The following is a 13719-nucleotide window of genomic DNA, read 5'->3' as shown; positions in this document are numbered from 1 at the left end:
TAGAACACATCAAATGGGACATCGTTGGCCTGAGCGAAGTGAGAAGAATGGGTGAAAATATCACGTCACATCCAGAATACATGCTTTACCATATAGGGGAGACCCCGGGCCTTCATGGCGTTGGATTTATTATCAAAAAGCATATTACAAAGTATATAGAAGGATTCATCGGTATCTCGGAGCGTATCGCGATAATGAATTTGAAAATACCTGGATACAAAGATCCTTGGTCCATTGTACAAATATATTCTCCTACTGAACAAGCAAATCTGGAAACAATAAATAAATTCTACATTGATCTAAACAAAGCGATCCAAGATCACGGTCATAAAAACCTTATAGTAATGGGAGACTGCAATGGACAAATTGGGGAAAAGCGCCCAGAAGAAAATATGATACTAGGACCATTCACATATAGTAACATAACTAGAAGTAGAAATGGAGAATTTATCACGAACTTTGCACTAGAAAATAACCTTACCATCTTAAATACTATGTTCATGAAAAAGAAGAAAAACATGTGGACCTGGATCTCGCCTGACGGTAAAACAAAAAATGAAATTGATTTCATAATGACCAACAGAAACAGCTACTTCACTAACTTTACCGTAATCAATAAATTGAACTTTAACACTAACCATAAACTAATTAGAGCAGAACTGGTATCAAAGCAACCAAAGAAACCTAGACCAAGGCAACACCCAGAAAACATAAACTTCGGAAAACACCAGTTAGAACAAATAACAGTTGCCCTAAAAGACAAATTCACAGACATCCAATCTAAAACGAAAGGATTAGGGACACAAGATAAATACAACTGGATCGAAAACACCATTAAAGCTCAGATACAACTCAGTGCAAATGCCAAAACCGAGCCGAAGAAATGGCTAACTACAAATACCACAAATCTCCTAGAAGAAAGAAACCACTTAATTAGTGCAAGAGATGCTCCAGACAGACGAAAACATTTAACGAAAATTAACAAAGAAATCAGAGAAAGTATAAGAAAGGATCGAAAACAAAGCAGAATGGAAATTATAGAAAAGTATATAAGTAAAACGGGAGGAGTAAAAAAAGCATACAAAGAATTAAAGAATTCAATGGATTGGATAGTTAAAATGAAAAAAGACAATGGAAAATGTAAACACAACAGAACGGACATATTAGGCACAGCTACATCCTATTACAAGAAACTGTACGAAAATAACACAACAGAAGACGAAATTGATTTAGCAGAAAACTCAGACATTCCTAGCATTATCCAAGCTGAAGTCGAGAAAGCTATAGATACACAAAAATTAGACAAAGCACCAGGTCCCGACGGTATAAATAACGTTATCTTAAAACAATGCAAAGAAGTCTTAACACCAGTCCTTACAAACATATTTAATGATATCCTACACACTGAAATAATTCCCCAGCAATGGACAGAATCCAACATAACCCTACTATATAAAAAAGGGGATAAACACGAAATCGGAAATTATCGCCCTATCAGCCTTATGTCCAACATTTATAAAGTATTCGCAAAGATCATTTTAAAACGGATTGAAAGAACACTAGATGAACATCAACCTATCGAGCAGGCTGGATTTCGGAAAGACTACTCGGTGATCGACCACATCCATGTAGTACGTCAAATTCTAGAGAAGTATCACGAATACCAGCTCACATACTACATCGCATTCATTGACTACAGCAAAGCTTTCGATTCTCTACTACATAATAACATCTGGGAAGCATTAGTAGATCAAGGGATTGAACATAAATACATTCGACTGATCAGGAACGTATATAGGAATAGTACAGCTAGAATCCAACTAGAAAAGAAAGGCAATCCATTCAAAATAGGAAAAGGCGTCAGACAGGGAGACCCCCTATCTCCAAAACTATTCTCGGCGGTACTAGAATCAATTTTCAGACGACTTAATTGGCAAAATCTCGGGATTAATGTGAATGGTGCATTGCTGACGCATTTAAGATTTGCTGACGACATAGTGATATTCGCTGAAACACCTGACGTCATCAATCGAATGATAAAAGATCTTACGTTAGAAAGTGGAAAAGTAGGGTTAAAGCTAAATCCCGAAAAGACTAAGATGATGACAAACGGAAACAAAATTACGATACAGTTAGACAACACCGAAATCAAGTACACCGATGAATACATATATCTGGGGCAGCTCATAACACAAGAAGAACCTATGCGAAAAGAAGTAGAGCGAAGAGTGACGAACGCCTGGAAAAGATACTGGAGCTTAAAAGAGGCTATGAAAGACAAAAAATTGCACATAAACATCAAAAGTCAACTATTTAACACGTGTATACTACCCGTCCTTATATATGGCTGCCAATCATGGAATTTAAATCAGGAAATGACCAGAAAACTCGCAACCTGCCAATACGCTATGGAAAGGAGTATGCTAAGTGTCAAGAAATCAGATAGACTGGGAAATCATGTCATCAGAAATAAAACAAAAACCATAGATGTAACACGGAAAATGAGAAGACTCAAATGGAAATGGGCAGGGCACATGATTAGAGGTAATGATAAATGGAGTAAGAAAGTGACAGGATGGTACCCCAGGAAAAGCAAAAGGAAGAGATGTAGACCACGGAAAAGGTGGGACGATGATATTAGAAAAGTGGCAGGAGTAACATGGAACAGAGTGGCTCAAGATAGATCGGAATGGAAAAGGTTGGAGGAGGCCTTTGCCGATTGGCAAACAGATCTACAAAGAATAAGCAAGAAGCAAATACTAGAATAAGTTTTTATGTTTATATTATCTTTTGTTTGAATCAGTTTAATGTTATTAGGTTAAGTGGATCTGAATAAAAGGCTATATTATTATTATTATTCTCTTTATTTATTTTTCGTCTTAAGTTAGGGTTTTTATAATATGAATATAAAAGTAAAATATAAAAACACTTACAAAACGATAAAAAAAAAACATATAAACACATTATAAAAAACCTAACCTAGGGTACCGCCAGCAGCGGGGCAAGGCCCAAGCTACCGGTGGTCAGGGCTGCAGAGAGAGGAACCGGCGGACTATCCGCGCCGTGTCCAAGATCACCGCCTTCTGCATCTGACCCTTGATCCAACCACCTAGCGAGAGTCTCTCAAGATGTTGGTCGAGACTCTTCGCTATTAGACCGTTCACTGAAACGACTATCGGGACAATGATCGTCGAATCAACATCCCACATGGCGGTTATCTCGTGAGCCAAGTCTAGGTACTTACTGGACTTGTCCTTCTCGGCCTTCACGAGATTCTCATCATGGGGGATGGTGATGTCAACGAGCACGGCCCGACGTTGCGATCGATCTATTATCACAATGTCAGGCTTATTGGCTACAATAGTCCTGTCTGTGATGATAGATCGATCCCAATAGAGCGTGGCATGACCATTCTCGAGAACAGGCGCAGGTAAGTACTTGTAGTACGGTACTTCGCGGTCCACAAGGCCATATAGAAGAGCAAGTTGCTGGTGAATAATTCTGGCTACGAGATTATGTCTGTGCAAGTACTCGCCGTTAGCAAGATGAGAACAACCGGAAATGATATGCCTGAGTGACTCTCCGGGACGGCGGCATGCCCGACAAATGTCGACCGTACCGTCCTTCAGGATATATTTCCGATAGTTGTTCGTCATCATCACTTCGTCCGCAATTGCACAGGCAAAACCCTCGGTTTCTCCGAAGAGGTCCCCGAATCGTAACCAGTTCACCGACGCGAGCAGGTCCACATCGGGTCCCGTGAGGGCCTTGTAGTACCGCCCGTGTAGCACCTTACTCTCCCATGCCGCCTTGCGATCCGCAGTACTTAGTACCACAGGTTTGCGCCAGTTCTCGTTTGCCAAGGAGAGCGGCGTGAGGTTCCTGTCTACTGCCACCACATCACGATGCATCCCACACTCGTTGTTAAGGAAATAATTCCTGAGATTGTAAACCTCGCGGTTGTGGAGATCCTTGGCGTTTAGGAAGCCTCGGCCTCCACACTTCCGTGGGATGTACAATCTCATAACTGACGAGCGTGGGTGTAGCATGCGATGTGTGGTGAGCAGTGACCGGACCCTCCGATCCAGGGCGTCCAGCTCGGTCTGAGTCCACCTTAGTATGCCAAAGGAGTATGTGAGTAGGGGCATTACCCAGGCGTTGAAGGCGCGCACTTTGTTGCCTCCTGACAAAAGACTGTTAAGGACTTTTGTGAGGCGACTGAAAAAGCGCTCCTTCACCGACCGTCTAATACCCTCGTCCTCAATACCCAACGACTGTGACATACCAAGGTATTTATAGGTTTCTGATTCAGAGATAGATCTGAAAGACATTGTCTCAGAGAGTTGTAAATTTGTTGAATTTACAACCTTCCCCCGCTGTACATGCATAACCGCACATTTATCGACACCAAACTCCATGTGGATGGCACTACTGAAGACTTCCGTGGTTTTCAGTAGCTCCAACAAGTCTTGGCTATTTGGTGCAAATAATTTGAGGTCATCCATGTACAGAAGGTGAGAAATGACGACACCCTCTCTCCGAAGCCGGCAACCTAGTCCCAAATCCTTCAGCAGGGTGCTGAGGGGATTCAAAGCTAGGCAGAACCACAGGGGACTCAGACTGTCGCCCTGAAAGATTCCTCGCTTAATCCTTATAAAATCCTGCGGGCCAGGGCGGTCATCTCCGCCCCCTGGTTGACGAAGGACTGTGGTCCACTGTCTCATACACGCGCTTAGGAAGGCTCTCAAAGCTGCATCAACTTTATACAGCTCTAAGACCCTCCCCAACCATGAATGAGGCACCGAATCATAGGCCTTCTTGTAGTCAATCCAAGCGGCTGAGAGGGCCCCCCTGTGCCGCCGGATTTGTTGGCAAATGGTCATGTCTATGAGGAGGAGCTCTTTAGTACCACGGGACCCAACCCGACATCCATTTTGAGCGGAAGCCAGAATATTGTTTGCGATAATGTGCGCGTTGATTTTTGCTCTCAAAATGGATGTAAGGAGCTTGTAGAGTGTAGGCAAGCATGTAATGGGTCTGTAGTTCTTCGCTTCCGTGGTACTACCGGACTTATAGAGCAGAAAGGTGACACCAGTTGTTAAGGAAGGTGGGAGAGAACCAAGCTCGAGGGCTTGTTGAAATTGTGCTGCCAAGCGCGAGTGCGAGCATCGGAACCACTTTAGCCAGAAGTTGTGCAATCCATCCGGCCCAGGACTTTTCCAGTTCTGGGCCGTGCGGATGGCACAACTGACGTCATCGGGGCTGATGGTGACTGCCCCCATAGGTTCGATGGACTCGCACTCACGTTCGACAACACTCATCCAACCCCCCTCGGTGTGTCCGACAGGCAACGACCAGATGCTACGCCAGAAGTCGGTCATGGCAGTAACATCCGGCGGCTGCGTGTCGGGCGTACGAAGGTTGGTTTCCTCCCACTTTCGGTACACCTTCCTTTGGTCGCTTTGAAAAAGGCGATTCTGCTGAAATCGATCCACACGCTCTCTGTAGCGGCGAATACGGTTTGCCCATGCATAGACTTTCTGCTTTAGAAAGTCGATGCGCTCTGTGACATTGGCCATGTAGTCGCGGGGCCTGATATCCGTCCCCGCGAACGCCTGGTTCACAAAGCGCATTACTCGGGGGCGATTGTTGCCCTCCCTGAAGCAGATCAGCTTTGCGATGAGAGTCCTAAACGAGCTGATACGTCGCTCGATCCGCACTTGCCATGCAGGGACACCACCGGCGGTCCTAGGTGCACGTTCAGCGTCCGGGAACTTGACGCGAGCAACACGGCACGCCGCGATGGCTCCGCAGTACATGATCGAGTGCGTATCATCTAAATCTTTACTAGTCCGCAGATGTGGTTCTAGTAAAGCGTTTAGGGCTCCCATGAGCGCTAGATTGCGTCTATTCATAGGCAGACGTGGTAATCGGGGCCTAGAGTTGGTTGTGGCGCGATACTGCGTAATCGCCTCTTCCAAAGTCCTCCTCAGTTGCTCATTAGCAGTTGTACTCACATTCTGACTCGCGAAGTCCCCCTCGTCGGTACAGAAATCAACCCGTGGCGCCGCCGGTGCCAGGTCGGGTGCGGGCACCGGATCCGGCGACGTGGCGGGCAGATCCCGCACCGAGGTGGAGTCCGCGCGAGCAGAGAGAGCCTCCTGGCGAAGCCGATCAAGTGTCGCGTCATCCAAGCGCTTTAGCCGCTGAATGACGCGCACCTGATCCGATAATCGCTGCTCCGACACGGTGATGGTAGGTTCAAGAGCCTGAAACAGAGGCAGTATTCTCGAACGATAGGCGGATAGCTGTGTTCCCCCCTCTGTAGCCCCATAATAGGCGCGCATGACATTCTCGTTCATGTCTCGAGTCCATCTCATGCGTCGCACTATACCACCGGCAGCGGGAGCCGTGGGCGGGGCAGGATGTCCCGCAGGCCCCAAGCGTGCCGGCAGCGGTGGCCGCCCTCGTCGCGCAGGTGGTCGTGGCGGCGGCGGCGGCGGCCCGCCCTCGTCACTGGATCCGTCTGTGTCAGGCGCCGTTGCGAACTCGTCGCCTGACGACGATGTGGACGAGGAACTGGACGGGGCGGGCGGGGGTGGTGGTCGTGCGTTGTTGGTCGACTCCGCTGCACGTCTTTGACTCCTCGTAATCATTCTTTGCATACGTTATTACTGTTTTGCCGTAATGTTATGTTGACCGTTTTGTCAAACAAATGTCAATGTAAGTGGTGTGTGTATGGGATTTGAGTCACACGTATTGTAGTCGATTTTTATGTTTCCACATAGCCAGGTCAAAGGTACATTAGATGGCAAAATACACAACAGTTTTAACAATAAAAACGTATAAAAATATAATTATAGCAAATAAAATTTACGAGACGTCTGTCATTGTCAGAGCGGTGTTTTTTTATTATTATTATTATTATACTTTTTTTACTAACCTATTATGGTGTCCCACTGCTGGGCAAAGGCCTCCCCCCTCGATCTCCATCCGTCTCGGTTTTGAGCAATCTCCGGCCATCCGTTGAGATATGCGTCCAGGTCATCCCGCCATCTCCGCCTAGGTCTGCCAGATCCTCGCCCATCTTGTGGTACCCACCCACATTGTGGTTATTTTTGCCCACCTCTGCGCTTTAGCGCCACTTGCACCATCCCTGGATTAACCGGTTAAACCGCTAACTCAGTGTCAAATGGTACTGGTAACTGTGATAACTCCAGATTTAACCGGTTAACCCCGGGTTAGTAGGATAGTATAAGTGGCGCTTAGTCGTTTAAAACTGCAATTAGAAATACATCGAGACAACGCCTAAAACTAATTTAACTTATTTAAAATCACGAAACTGAAAGCAATTACAATGAAATGAAAGTTACGTCACTTAAAACAGTGTGCGTGTAATGTAGACCCTCGCTTTCAGGCTAACCACCGTAACGGGCTTCAAATTAAAACTACATATATCGGATTACGTAGGCCACGTGTATTTACTGTGTGACTTATTAGGGTTCCGTACCCAAAGGGTAAAACGGGACCCTATTACTAAGACTCCGCTATCTGTCCGTCCGTCCGTCTGTCACCAGGCTGTATCTCACGAACCGTTATAGCTAGACAGATGATGTATTTCTGTTGCCGCTATAACAACAAATACTAAAAACAGAATAAAATAAAGATTTAAGTGGGGCTCCCATACAACAAACGTGATTTTTGACCGAAGTTAAGCAACGTCGGGCGGGGTCAGTACTTGGATTGACCGTTTTTATAGATAATGGTACGGAACCCTTCGTGTGCGAGTCCGACTCGCACTTGGCCGGTTTTTTGATGATGATCACTGATCACAGTTAAGGCTTCTACAGACCTTGCAACAAATGGCATGCGATTTTAGATATTTGCCGCAAGGCTCGGAGCCGGTTTTTCTTTAAATCCCAAAATAACCCAATATTTTTAAATATTTTATAGTCTTTACGTGGGACTGAATCATGTATTTAGGTAACAACTTCGCATTATTAGATAGTCCCATTAAAAATGAAGTAATAAACCAAAGAACGAAAAAGAACGTTGGTAATATATATTTTTTTTAATAATACCGGTATTTTTTGTATGAAGAAAATCCGATTCCGAACATTTGCCGGCTATTAGCAGGAGTAACGAATTCAATCCATCGATCAATGCCGCTATGTATTGCAAATTTCATGCGATTATCGATTAGGATTTTAGAGGAAATCAAAGTTTCATTTTAATTTTTTGAAGAATAATTTGGATCTGATTTAATATTTGACTGGTATGATTTTACGCTGGCAGTTTACGTAGGTATCTTCTATAGGTACCAATGTGTTGTGAAATATTGGGGAGTGTGTTCCACCGTAGCGCGAATTTGGTTTGGTGACTTCTTCTTCCTCGATTCCTCATGACTGAGGGTCGCGACCACCTGAGGGCGTTATTTTGTGCACCAAGACAAGACTCTCTATTCTGCACTATTTTCCGCCTTCCTAATAATAGGCGCCTGTGTAGATCCCTGGCACGCCTTCTTTACAATGACACCCAGCGGGTTGGTGGATATCCATTACCCCGTCCTCCATCTACCATGCCAACCATAATGCGCTTTTCAAAGGTTTGGTGAATGAAGTGTCAATTTATTCGTTTGCATGACACGAGTGATAGGCTATATTTAGCCAACTTTCAAAAATAAGTGATTTAAATAATACACCGTAATACCTCTAGTTGGATTGGCATTATTCAAATGTAGCTCGTCGTCATCTGTTCCGAATAATATGAAATATTATGTTCTTTTGTGACACCATAAAATCACGTATGGAACTGATTTTTTTATTTTGAATAACTAGATCTGCTGCAGTCTTTGTTATCTGTCAAATAAAATCTTTCGAGAATAGGCGCCATCATCAATATTCTTGCATCTACAGATATAGAACTCACGGAAATTCTAAAATGGCTCCGTACAGTCTGTCGCTGTCGACATGTTAAGCGGTCGGCGCAGGAATGAGGAATGAAAAGCTTTGATGCCGCTGAAATTTTAATGGCTCGTAGTGACTTGATTAATAGAATTCTTTATAAGATCAGTTGGGGTAAAAGAAACATAGTTTATTTTCCCTACGAGTCTGTGGTTTTAGGCAAAATTTACTGTGGACGAATGGATAATTGGCACAAGTCATTCCTATGGGCAGACGTGGTTCACTCCGCGATTTCGGTAAAAGAAACATAGTTTATTTTCCCTACAAATCTGTGGTTTTAGGCAAAATTTATTGTGGACGAATTGATAATTGGCACAAGTCATTCCTATGGGCAGGCGTGGTTCACCGCGATTTTATCGCGTCGCTACAAGTACATGCGGCCCACACCAATTTTGGTGTCTAGCCACGAACGGACGCCTGCTCGCGCTTGCGCCACCTAGCGGTCATATCTGTCGTAATAGACGCGTGTAGAGAGTGAACCTTAATTATTCTGTGCTATGGCCAGCAATATACCCATGTAGCAGTTACGAGTAGTTTAAATTTAAATGATTATTACATGGAGTCGAAATGTAGCTTCAACCAGAGATAAAACACAGCTGCAGTTGAAACACGATACGCGTTGATACTGTCGAATCATCCAAACGTTTATCGGACGAGTGTTCCATCGCGATACAATCGGTCTTTCATTGGATAAATACTCTTTTTTTGGTCACTGTTTTGGTCGCCGAGTGATAAAACGAAGTGTTTGTGTAGACCAGACACTGTCAGTACGATCTCACCATCAAATTATTCCATTTTATTCAAATTATCTACTACACTGTCAATAGTAATAAATAATACCTAATGTTACTTATTTAAAAGTTGCTGTGTCTAAAAGTGAAATGATATTAAAGAACGAAGTTGCTCAAACTGTTTGTGTTAATACACGAGTCTGTGTTGACATGTTAGTTAGTGTATGGGGTCCGTTTGTTTCCCATAAAGTTTTTAAGTCATAATGTATTGTTTGTCATATTATCGTTAGTCATAAAACTGAAACCGCTAACTTTTCAGGATTTATTGTTTTTCTATAGATAGGTTAGGTTTGTTTTATGGCATTCCTGAAAAGTTACGCGTTTCTGAACCAAGTAAATTATGACTAACGAAAATTCGGACAAACAATACATTATGACTTAAAACTATTTGGGAAACAATAGAGACCCTAGTTAGTGTATATGTATTTTATAACTGTTCATATCAGTGAACATGAATATTGTATTTGCTTTGAATGTATTTGCAAGATGGCAGGAAACGCACCGGTCTGCAGGTGTAAGTCGCCATAGCTACCTTCGACACAGTTGTCTGTCCATTCGTTTATCTTATTGCAAGCAAATAAGGTTTACATTTAACAGACGTTTAAGTGTGTTGCTGTTACGTACATAAGGCCTTACTTGGCAGTGATAAGGCACGTTACAATTTAGAATCATAGCAATTTATACCTACTATTGGCAGATTCGTTTTTCTAAGAAATCTAAAGACATTTTGTAAGGAGTCAAGGGCTTTTACACTTACATTATATTTCACATTCTTCCTTATTACTAAATACTGTTGTGGCGCGACGCGCGACGGCCCGAAGTGGATCTTGACCTCCCACACCAAAGACCGCCATGTTTCTCTAGCTAAAGCCGTTTTTCTCTAATCCTCACGTTTTTACCTACCTACTTCATTTATCATCATCATCTTCAGTCATCATTAAAATTTTAAGTTGTGCTAAAATCTTTTTCCGGGAGCAAAGTTGCGATCGAAAAGTCCGAGGCAATTTAAAATTTATAAATTTCACGATTAGAGCAATTTAAGTTAATAATTAAGTATAATAGCTAATAATCGTGAAAGATTAAACAATACAGAGTGATTTTGTTGTGATAACTATACTCTGAGGGGTGAATGTGTAGGTCATACATAACAACTTTTACTATGAGGCCAACCTCGAAAACGAAAAAAAAAACTGCTGCTGCTTACATTTTGGCGAATCATGTTTTGTATAGAACAGCAGTTTTAGGGTTCCGTACGCAAAGGGTAAAAACGGGACCCTATTACTAAGACTCCGCTGTCCGTCCGTCTGTCACCGGGCTGTATCTCATGAACCGTGATAGCTAGGCAGTTGAAATTTTCACAGATGATGTATTTCTGTTGCCGCTATAACAACAAATACTAAAAAGTACGGAATCCTCGGTGGGCGAGTCGGACTCGCACTTGTCCGGTTTTTATTCGCGATTTCGGGGCTTAATCGTGAAAGATTAAACAATACAGAGTGATTTTGTTGTGATAACTATACTCTGAGGGGTGAATGTGTAGGTCATACATAACAACTTTTACTATGAGGCCAACCTCGAAAACGAAAAAAAAAACTGCTGCTGCTTACATTTTGGCGAATCATGTTTTGTATAGAACAGCAGTTTTAGGGTTCCGTACGCAAAGGGTAAAAACGGGACCCTATTACTAAGACTCCGCTGTCCGTCCGTCTGTCACCAGGCTGTATCTCATGAACCGTGATAGCTAGGCAGTTGAAATTTTCACAGATGATGTATTTCTGTTGCCGTTATAACAACAAATACTAAAAAGTACGGAACACTCGGTGGGCGAGTCGGACTCGCACTTGTCCGGTTTTTATTCGCGATTTCGGGGCTGGCCCTATAAACGTACTGACTGACCTACGTATTTACCCCTCCGAATAAACATGACAAAACAAACATAACTAAATCATTCTGTATTTTATAGTTGTTTTTTTTTTTGCATTAGAAAAAAGGTAAACAATCAGACGTGTCTTTTTATTGAAAAACAATTGAAAAAGAAGTCACGGCAAATGTGAATCATATACGATTATTTACATTATTTTGCTTTCATAAGTAATAGCTACTGATGTTTTAAAAAGCGTTTTTCAATTAAAAGACACGTCATTATTGCGTAGTCTTTATCTTATGCTAAAAGAACGAACTATAAACTAAACAATAAGACGTACAGTCAGCAGCAGAAGTTGCTAAGCGGGCCAGTTGTTCAAAATGATCTTGACGCGACTTTATTGTTAAGAGAATAAGAGCGTGTCAAGGTAATTATGAACACATCGCCCGCTTAGCAACTTTTTTGCTGACTGTACCAACCAGGGTTGAACGTTTCTAACGTGTCGGTCATTTGCTTTGCCGACAAAACAAACACGTCCAAGCTTATTTTAGCTTCACAAATGAGTTTGCGAAATGATTTAACATTTCCCTGTTTATAAATATAGTTTGCAAGACGGTCTATTTGACTTGCGCGCAAAGTCATAGCGCTGAGTATAGTTTAGAATAGAACAGTGAGTTAAAAAATTTAATCCTGTAACTTAAATTGCAAATATGCATTGAAAAAATGAGTAATTTTTATACAGCTATGTATCTAATTAAGAATTTTAACCTTTAAATCTTTGTTTCTGGTTGATTTTGTGACTCGATCGTGTGTATCTTATTTTTGTGAAAGGCTAATTTACTTGAGTGACAAAGTTAACAAGCATAAGTTTCACAAGGCTGTGTGAAATAAAATCATGCTATGAGCCGCGAAGCCATCATTCAGATTCAGCCAAGAAGTCGCGAAATAAAATCAAGAAAAAGATTGAAAACCTGATTTGAACCGTTTTGCATCAGTGCCACTTTTTAAAATAGTAGATATCAGTCGTTTGGTAATATTATTATTGACCGAGTAAAGCACGGTCTCCGTTTTTGCCCAAACAGAGCAAAAATGCTTCTCTGCAGGTCGCATTTCTCAACCGATTCTCGTAAAGTTTTGTGTTGTTCAATACCTAATTAATAATAGGTATACATAATATTGTCTTCGGTTACCGCGATAGTTACCTACTCATGAAATAAAACTATTGAACCGGATTATATCGCGTATATTGAATTCATACCACATCCCGACGTTTCGAACCCTTTACAGCGTTCCGATAATCCGATAATAAGCGATATAATCCGGTTCAATAGTTTTATTTAATAGGTATACGTATAATATTTTTGTCGATGCAGTTTCTGGAAATTTTTCAAAAATAGCGGAGGTTTGCGAGGTCTACAGCTCACAGAGCCATTATTATACTTCCCTGAAAACATTACATGATTACATTAACAAATAATGTAGGTTAAAATCAGGTCGTTCAGTGACAGATCCAGGCGGTTTTGTATTTGGTTGGTTAACCAATAAATGATATAACTACCCGAAAATTTACAAATTATTTGTTCACTTTTATTTAAATACCTAAAGATACAGAGTATAATTTTAGAGATCACTACTATTGCCATGAATGCACAGGTCAAATCCCTGCAATTGCCATCGTCCGATGTATTCTATTCATTCATGTGCGCGCGGTCATTGCTATTCCTAGATGTTTACTTGGTGCACCCTTTATTTAGAATGCGAGTTTGAAATGGGTTGAAATGACTGAGTGAATGTATTTGCGTTTAGGGAATATTATATAATTTTAATATTATAATTTTCAATTGTTACAAGTTCATGTCACATCATTGGCATTTGCGTCTATTGCAGGCGATTTATGGTGTTCAAGTTACTCGTAATTATTGATTTTGATTGTGATGTGATCTAAAATGGTCTACAATTGACACAACGACATTTTGATTTCTGCCCTGCTAGCGGGCAATAAAATCCAATTTTGTTCCTTGTTGTAATTTTCGTAGTTTCTAAACTTTCGCTTTCCTCAGAACTAATCACATTCCTCGACAATACATATATTGCATTTATC

At 41.9% G+C, this 13719-nt stretch overlaps 1 protein-coding gene across 1 annotated transcript in view; it reads left to right on the top strand.

Moving 5' to 3' along the window:
• LOC134800834 (anillin) overlaps positions 1-13719 on the top strand; it is a 130374-nt gene that overhangs the window by 26958 nt on the left and 89697 nt on the right. The gene's annotated exons all lie outside the window — the stretch shown is intronic.

Source organism: Cydia splendana, chromosome 20 (genome assembly GCF_910591565.1).
Source record: "Cydia splendana chromosome 20, ilCydSple1.2, whole genome shotgun sequence".
In the NCBI taxonomy this organism is placed as follows: Eukaryota; Metazoa; Arthropoda; class Insecta; order Lepidoptera; family Tortricidae; genus Cydia; species Cydia splendana.
Note: the sequence above shows the minus strand (reverse complement) of the source record. Positions and strands in the feature narration are given on the sequence as shown.